Raw genomic sequence first — 10,003 nt, forward strand, 5'->3', positions numbered from 1 at the left:
GTATCGGTGCCCTATTTGTTGGTACTCACCGATACCGATACCACCATTTTAGGGCAGTATCGGGGCCCCGTCTGATACTGGTATCGGTATCGGTGCAACACTAGTTTAAATCAATGAATGTATAATTTTATTTCAGACAATAAAGTAAAATTACACTTAACACATACAACCATTCGGTATAATGAATCATATATACATAGTTTTCTATATTGTCTATGTCTGAATAGGGATATGAAAATCTCTTTTTTAGGTCTTTTTGAATTTCTTGTGAAGTTACACTTTTGCACGGCAAAGCATAAATCTGCTTAAACTTTAACCATTTTGCAAAGACCAATGAGAAAAAACAAAGTTGGTAGATGTGCAAAACTGATCAACACATAGCAAAAAAACTGCAACTCCAGTGCCACACCCTGAATTCTTTTCCTTCCTCTTTACAAAATCTCCACAAAATTTTATTGGACTAGCACCTACACTATATTGCCAAAAGTATTTGCTCACCTGCCTTGACTCACATATGAGCTTAAGTGACATCCCGTTCCTAATCCATAGGGTTCAATATGACGTCGGTCCACCCTTTGCAGCTAGAACAGCTTCAACTCTTCTGGGAAGGCTGTCCACAAGGTTTAGGAGTGTGTTTATGGGAATTTTTGACCATTCTTCCAGAAGCGCATTTGTGAGGTCGCACACTGATGTTGGACGAGAAGGCCTGGCTCTCAGTCTCCGCTCTAATTCATCCCAAAGGTGTTCTATCGGGTTGAGGTCAGGACTCTGTGCAGGCCAGTCAAGTTCATCCACACCAGACTCTGTCATCCATGTCTTTATGGACCTTGCTTTGTGCACTGGTGCACAGTCATGTTGGAAGAGGAAGGGGCCAGCTCCAAACTGTTCCCACAAAGTTGGGAGCATGGAATTGTCCAAAATGTCTTGGTATGCTGAAGCATTCAGAGTTCCTTTCACTGGAACTAAGGGGCCAAGCCCAGCTCCTGAAAAACAACCCCACACCATAATCCCCCCTCCACCAAACTTTACACTTGGCACAATGCAGTCAGACAAGTACCGTTCTCCTGGCAACCGCCAAACCCAGACCCGTCCATCAGATTGCCAGATGGAGAAGCGCGATTCGTCACTCCAGAGAACGCGTCTCCACTGCTCTAGAGTCCAGTGGCGGCATGCTTTACACCACCGCATCCGACGCTTTGCATTGCACTTGGTGATGTATGGCTTGGATGCAGCTGCTCGACCATGGAAACCCATTCCATGAAGCTCTCTGCACACTGTTCTTGAGCTAATCTGAAGGCCACATGAAGTTTGGAGGTCTGTAGTGATTGACTCTGCAGAAAGTTGGCGACCTCTTCGCACTATGCGCTTCAGCATCCGCTGACCCCGCTCCGTCAGTTTACGTGGCCTACCACTTCGTGGCTGAGTTGCTGTCGTTCCCAAACACTTCCATTTTCTTATAATACAGCTGACAGTTGACTGTGGAATATTTAGGAGCGAGGAAATTTCACGACTGGATTTGTTGCACAGGTGGCATCCTATCACAGTTCCACGCTGGAATTCACTGAGCTCCTGAGAGCGACCCATTCTTTCACAAATGTTTGTAAAAACAGTCTGCATGCCTAGGTGCTTCAATTTATACACCTGTGGCCATGGAAGTGATTGGAACACCTGATTCCAATAATTTGGATGGGTGAGCAAATACTTTTGGCAATATAGTGTATAACCTCATTAGAAAAGAATGAAGTTTGTAAGGTGACAAAATAAAAAAGCAATGCTGGCAGTCCTAATTTTTTCTAGTTTTGAACACTTAAGTCTCTAAATATGCTGAACTTATCTTATTTTTGGCATGAGAAGACGAGAAACTTCTGAAAAATAAGACCCAGAAGCTGCTGCAGCTGGAGACGCAGAGCACAGGAAAAGAAAAGCAGGGCGGCTGAGGGGTTCAGTGAAGCTGCGATGCTGTCAAAACAGTTGACGCAAAGCTCTCAGAACAAGCAGCTGTGAGTAAACCCCTGATTATAGAGAGTGAAAGACTCATAGCTGAAGAATTGTTAAGGAAAGACAGGCTCGGATGGTGCTGGATGACTTCTCTTACCGTGATTAAATCTAAACCCTCTAGTGATTTTCAGTAATGGCGAAGTCATAGCTAAGCAGAGCTATTCAGCAAAAGTGTTTTGCAAAACTAACTGAAGAAAATAGCTACATTAAATGCTACATATCTCAAGCTATAATATGTCAAATGCAAGGTTAGATTTTATTAAGTCATCTGTTGGATGAGGATTTGTAATCTGGGGGTTTAGTGTGCGTTAAGGTCCCTTTGACACTTTGTAATAGATTTGTAAATATATTAAGCAAGATGAATCTTCAGTGTAGTAATGCTTGAGACAAGACTTTTAGGCAGGAATGAAGAACCGCATTTTCAGAATCGGGAAGCAATCACAGCTACATGGCAATAAATCTGCTCAAGCAAGTACAACTGCTTGGATACCATTGCTCCTCTCTGTGGCCAAAAAATGTCGACCCACATGTCCCAGTCATCGGCCCTGATGGCTGAAGCATGAATTTCCAAACATAAGGAACATATTTTAATATGTTTTAGCACGGCTGCTGTACACCCATTAAATTGCCTCTGAGCTGTGGACCAGAGCACTTCAGGACCGCAAGCACCTCAAAGAAAAACAGCCCTGAAATAAGGAATATCTATTCATCTGCGGGCCAAGACATTTTTTCTGTCTCACTGAAGTCTTTCTTTCCTTTTCATTAACCTACATGGTTTAGATCTCAGCTTTTAAAAGCAGGTATTTTTCCTCCAGGTGTTTCCATTGTCGATTAACCCATATGAATTGGTGTCAAGGAGTAGCAATTGACTCATGTACCCCAGACAAGGTGGGAAACGCCTGGCTGGAAAACAGAGGAAGAGGCGTCTGGGTGTGGGGGTGGTAGTTTGAAGGTTTGGAGTCTGGAGGTGTAGGTGTACCATACATGCATTTGCTTTTGCAGCAGACGATTATAGTTTAATAGGAAAAAGTAAGGAATTCTGCCCTCTTTATATAGTTCTGCAAACAATCTTGCCCACCTTTGTCCTAACTAGTTCTAATGTTGATGTTTTTAAGGGTTAAGCAGATCAATGAGATGCAAACATTAATGCATCTTCTATATCTTAAGTTCCTCAAAGTAATTAACAGGAAGAAAAGACAAATTTTAACCATGAAGTCAAACTGTACAGCAGTTGGACTGCTGTCAAGTAATTAAAGGAGGGTTAGGTTAGAATGCCTAACTTCAAAGGCTGAAATAACATTGAGCAAAAATCTAGCAGATAAACACGATCATCCCCTAATGAAATGAAAATTTTAGCCCTTAATATAAGATAAGATACTGTATTATGCACTTGAAGATGGGGTTATTTCAAACATAAATAATGTTAATGTTAATGTTTTTCCATTGGCAAATTGTCTTTTCTACTCATATCAAGAATTAAACTAGTGGAAATTGGACTCTGTCAATTTTTTTTTTTTGAAACCTATTTAGGATTCTTTATGAGTTCAGGTTGATAACACCAGAGCAGCCTTTTGTCAAGGCTCAGAACAGGGGACCCAGTATACAGGGTGGCGGCCTAGTGGTTAGGGCATAGGGCTTGAAAACCTGAAGTTCTGGGTTTGAGCCCCACTGCGACAGACTGCCACTCTGGATCCCTGAGCAAAGACCCTTAACCCCCCACTGCTACCCGGGATAATTCAACAAGTGTTTATTTGAAAATAGTTGATCTGCAGTAACACCAAAGATGTCTGAGGCAGGAACCTCCAGGAGGAAAACTGACCACGTTAATCTGACAGAGGACGATTATGAACATGTGAGTAACCATCCTGATAGTTTAGTTCGTGCCCAAAGAACAAGGTTGATTACAGCTGGTCAGCTGTGAACAAGATGCGGCAGGTGCTACCCAGAGAGACCCAGACACTGAAGTCCTGGAAATCGCAGGACAGGCAGCAGAACCGAGCAGACAAAGGAAGGCAGGATAATCCAGAGTTTGAAGCCAAAGGCAGTGTCAAGGGCATGTTCAGATCCGAAATCTGAAGAGGTTCAAGAAGGAAATCCAGGTCGGTAACAGGAAGCAGCTCCAAGTTCAGCAAACTGGCAGGATCTAGCAGGAGTCCCAAGACTAGTCAGGCAAACAGATCAGATGGGAACAGGCAGGCCCAGTGGTTAAGAGGCCGAACAGGTCAGGATCATGTAATCAGAAACACACAAAGGTAATGCCGGAACACTCTCGCTTTTCTCCTTAAACAAAAATCACCCCTCTTTCAAAGCCTCTGCCCTCTTGTTAAAGATCTGAAGAATTTCTTTTTATCGTCAAAGGTGTGTTTTTTGCTCTTGAGGTACAAGTGTACAGCCAAATCTTGTCCAGAGCTGCTGGCTTTTCTGTTTGTCTCCATGCGGTTGTGTAATTGTTCGGTTTCTTCAATGTAGGAGTCCGAGCAGTCTTTGCACCGGACCTCAAAAATCAGCGCCGCTCAACTTTGGTTTGGCTTTTTTCACTTTTGGATAAACCCGTTTTTGTGTTTGAGTGTGTTGTTGGGTTTAAAATTCTATGGTATGTTTTGTTATGTTTAGAGAAAATCCTCCTGTTTCTCAGAAACTCCAGACAAATGTGGAGTTACAATGCTTTTTCATGTTTTCTCCTCTGTGTTAGACGCAGAGTTGTTCTTCCTGCTATTTTTTTTTTGCTTAGCAAATACCCAGTTTGGATAACCACATGCTTGGAGTGATTTGCTGACATGTTTGTGTTCTTTCTTTTTCGCCTCTGTGACAGAGTATGTGAACCAGTGTTGGTGTTCTCCTGTATGTGCTGAGTCCTCTGCTCTGCACCTCCTCCCTGTAGATATTGGCCCCAATAGCTGAAACTGAGGAGCCCATGGCACACCCATGTTTTTTTTCAGTAATATTGTCCCTCCAATTTTAAAATATGCTGTCGAGAGATCCACATCCACAGGTCGGGTTGGAGAATCTGTCAAGGTGAGAGTTCTTCACTGCACTGTATGTGTGGCGGTGAACTATCACTACACATAATCCTGAAAACACTGTCTAATATAAAACATGGCAGAACAGGCATCATGCTACAATGTTGAAAGAGTGTCATTTTCACATCTTTTTCTCACCCCTCTCTGATCTCCAGTTGTATCTGAGGGGTATGCATTGCTGATTTAAGAAGAGTACAGTAAACAGAGTAATGTGCATAGATAACCATCTTTACTAAACCTGGGGGGTATAAAGAGAGGCTTGAATAAATGCCAGTTCTCGCTGTACACTGGTGAGGGGTAGAGGACACTGCTTTGAAGCATAGGTTGAAGTGGATTGAAGTGTGGCTGCATGCCCAAAATATGAAGTGACCTCTGCAATGCCCCATGCTGAATATAGGATGAGAAGCAGATTAAAAGGTAATCTTAGATCTATATTCCCAACAGAATTTGCCCATTGCTGGAAACATGCTTGGAAAGCTCTGTGGAACTCAAGTCAATATCTACATTAAGGGTAAATAAGATGCTTGAAAGTCACAAATTTATGTTAATTTGTTTCATTGGTTTGTATAACTGTCTTATAGGCAGGATCAATCTATAGGTCGGACTCACATAAACCAGCTAAAATATAGTGCAGCTACAAAGTGCCTTTTAAGACTGGCAGTTACATGTTTTGGTTACAGAGGGAGCTTTTCAATGCTGAAATATGATATAATCATCAAACTTTGGACCTTTAGATGTTTTTGTGTTTCTCCATTTGGATACATTTTCTAAAACCTTGGGCAGAAAATTTGAACAAAGTTAATAGGTCACTCCTTTAATAACATAGCAATTCTGTTGAAAAGAAGTTACAGTGCTACAAAACAATCTTTTTTTCAGGTATAGACCTAAGCAAGTACAATTAGAAAGTTTGATTGACATGCATGTTGGCTGGAAGTCCCCATAGAATTGGACCTTTAAGTGCTGGATTGGTTGAAACCAGGGTGTGGAGCTGCACAGAGGTGATTGGTGGGCAGGTAAGAGGTTTCCAGTTGAAAATTCACCTCGGCTTTATTACAAAAATGACCTTTGATTTGATCTGCCAATCCTATTTATGAGAAGTAAATATTAATATCTTGTTTTATATGACAGAGTTTGCTCAGTAGGGTGGTCAAGAAATCCCTATTTCTCAAAAATTATAAGTTGTTTCTGCTATATTATAGGTCTCAAAAATGATAAGATTATAATTAAAATATAAACAAAATCAATGATTGGTTAAATATCCTCACTCACACAAAGTAGGTAAAAAAGTGTGTCAAACTGCTTTTTTATTATTCTGAAGTCTGTAATGATCCTCTTCCTAAAAGGAAGCAAAGATAAAGACAACCAATGTAAACAGATGATAAATAAGGTGATAATCTGTAAAAAAAAAGTTTTATATATATATATATATATATATATATATATATATATATATATATATATATATATATATATATATATATATATATATATATATATATATATATATATATATATATATATATATATTCTCAGCTTCCTGATTTTAGCAGACAAATCTTTTCTGTAAAAAAGGAACTGAAATAAAAGCTCTTAAAGACTGGGACAGAGTGTGGAGTGTGTGGGATGTGTATGTTTAAGTATGGGAACACATGCAAAAGTAGATAGGGTTACAAGAGAAAGAAGGGAATTCCAGTCGAATGTTACACGCTAGTGACATTTTGAACTAAACAGATCTGCTTTTTGCTATCCTCTGTTCCTGAACGGTTTAACACAAACTGTGATTAAAGAAACAGGGACTTTATTTTCCAAACAGTTTTTTTTCAATAGAAAACGTACTGCCTGACATGCAGAGGTGAACAGTGATGAGATGCAAAACCAGCCTGAGTTCAAGTTCCTTATTAACAGAAGAGCTTATAAGCATCTGCCATCCAAAGTAAAAAATGGAAAAATATACAAGCTTTTCTAAGGGAAGGTAGTAGAAGCATAAAAATAAATCTGAAACAATTTCAACATGCACCAAATGCTCAGGCTTATTGAAAAAGTACAAATTTTTTAAATCAAAGCTAAACTTTAAGAAGTGAAGCTTCAAAAAGACTTTCTAAAGTATTTATATAGTAAAATTCAGCAAGTTGAATGGTTGGTTGTGTTCAGCTATAAACAGGTTAAGCAAAAGGTGTGCTGATGTTGCCACGCCACACTTCACCATGTGGACGGTGTGTTCAGGGTTGGTATTACAACAAACTTTTGACTGCTTGTCAAAAAAGGGAATATTTCATCTGACTTTCTCTGACCCACGTCTACAAAGACAGGTCAAGGAGGAAGACTCAAAGTATTGTAGTGGACATCCCTCACCCTTTGTCCTGTCAGTTTGAACCTCTGAAGACTGGGAAGTGCTACAAGGTTCCCCTGAATAGAGCTTCCCTAAAACGATACTTGTCCTAAACACCATCACTCAAAGAATTCAAAAAAGTAAAGCATCCCCACATGGTTTATGAATTTTACATGGTTTATGCTATAATTGTGACCTAGAGTCAGTATTCCCCCTAGGCTGCCACTTTCCTTACACTTTTTTTTTTTTTTTTTTTTTTTTTTTACATAAAATCTACTTTTTTATATCATGCATTTTGAAACAGGATTGCTGCACAATCAATCTAGTGCAACTGACAACCAGATGTTAGCAAGGATGAGCAGTTATGTGAATAACATGGCTTTTGAGAACAATGCTAGCATGGGCCAAGCTTGCAGAGGGTGTCAGAGATGAACCCAGTGATCTATACAAAAGCTTTGTTGAATACAGCAAGAAAGAAGCAGTATTAATGTGAAACAATAATTGGATAATGATTTTTTAGAAAGCTGTGGAGCTATGAAATGTGATTATAGAGTTTTGTTGTGGTTAAAACACATGATGGTGTTGTTCATGCAAGTAAGATGGAGAAAAAGAGAAAAAACAAGAGGAGAAAATCACAGGTATTGGTCCAAAGAGGAGGTCAAAGAGGTGGGAGCAGTTTTGAAAATTTCTTGGCCTACTGAGGTCATGACTTTGGTTAAACTAAAGTATTGTTGATTTCAATTGTGATCACAAGTTTACTCAATCAAACAGTATTTGTATATCTTAGAATTTTTAAGTGGAATAGGAAGCAGAAGTTTTAGTCATCAGGCTCCTCTCCTGTTGAATCAATGTAGCAGACACCCTGTACAGTTATGCTGCTATGGGCTAAGGCTGCTGGAGGACACAGGAACCACCTTTTTGCTCACCATAATCCTGATTCTACTTATTTTCTCAAATTTTGTAATATTTGTGAATCAAACTTCAAACTTTATGTTCTCTCTGTTTTTATTTTCTTATTGCAGCTTTATTTGAACTGATCCTTTCTTTAGCTGTGACACCATCCTGGAGGGAGGTGTGAGCTGGCCTGCTGCTGTTTGAAACTTAAATTAAAGATGATAGAGTTGAACCTGCATTTTTCTTTTCTTGACATAGCCATAGGCTCAGAAAGAGGTTCCCTCCTCTTAGATTCATAGTTTTCTTTTAGCAGTCTGTTCTAACTTTCATTATCATGAGAGCTTAAGACTCAACAAAATTAAAGATGCATCCAAATTTCAATTTCCATTTTTTTTCATAAAGTAGGATGACATTTTACTTTGAATGTATTCCAAAAGTTATCTATCGATTATTTCTCCAAAAATGTATTCAACATCTTGTTTTGTTCAAACCGAACTACAAACGATTGCTGCCAAACCTTTAACAAAATTAGAAACCTGTTAATGATGCTTGATGTTTCTGCAGAGGTGTGCAATTAAGAGGAAAGAAAAAGTGATGCAAATGCAAAACCACTTGTGGAACATTCCCTGGGCAAAAGGCCGGAGTCAGGAAACAATGAAGTGAACAGAGCCAGTAAGCCCTAATGAGAAAAGCAGTGCCATATCTAACTCCAGAACTCATTCAGCTGTGCTGTAAACCTGCTGGTGAGTGTAATTGCTGTGGTGGGGTTGAACATAACCTCTACTGTTTTTCTGGCAAAAAGTGACAAATTGTATGCAAGATAAAGCAAGCTAAGATATGCATTTAGGAGAAAGAGAGAGAGAATTCATCCCGGGTGGGCTTTTCTTCCCTCTTTAACAGAGACAATGTGTGAAACAAGTAGAACACTTTCCAAGCATTTTATATCCTTTGGAACTGAACAAGAAAGCCGATGAATTCCACAACTATTATAGAATAAATTGCTGTGTAAAAGCTTCCAAACCATAAAGAACTCATAGAGTAACGACTATAAAAAAAAAAGAACATAAAAAAAAAAAAAAAACGCAGCTTTCAAAAAGTTTGAATTTAAGAATAAAAAAACACCAATTGTTCATGGTTCTGTTTCCTGTTTTGTAAATTAGCTTTCTTAATGAATTTGGATTTAAATTCAACCCTAATCCCTATTGCTATTGGCCCGCTCAAACACTCTGATTAGGTGATTTATCCTTACCTACAAACAGATTAATCATATGTCACACCTCGGTGCGAGTGCTAAATTTACTTAGCTAGCACTATGAATTCATGTTAGCATTTTCCTTATTTCATAGGTAAGAAAATATTTGTAAGAGCTAATTGATATTATAAGGTACGCTGATTAGTTGCACAAAAAGAATTATCTGTAATATTTCTCCTTATTTTAACCTCACATCATATTTGTAATTTAATAATGTTGACAATGTCAAATTAAACTTAGGTTTATTAAAGTTTTGGAACACTCTCCTACTAAGTTGTCCAGAACATTCTAAATGTTCTACTATAATGTTTTATCTAATACATTAGAATGGTGTTAAAGGGTTCATTACACATCGATTGATGTCTTAGAACCTTTACTCCTGTTAATTATGATGGGTTTTTTTTTGCGTAGATTGTAAGGCCTTTCAAGGTATATAGTTGTTTTTTTTGGTTCTGTGTGTTTTTTTTTTTTTTTGCCAGTTGCAGTTTACCTTATTTGTTTTATTTGTTT

This window comes from Cyprinodon tularosa, unplaced genomic scaffold (genome assembly GCF_016077235.1).
Source record: "Cyprinodon tularosa strain WSP-4 unplaced genomic scaffold, ASM1607723v1 ctg117, whole genome shotgun sequence".
NCBI lineage: Eukaryota > Metazoa > Chordata > Actinopteri > Cyprinodontiformes > Cyprinodontidae > Cyprinodon > Cyprinodon tularosa.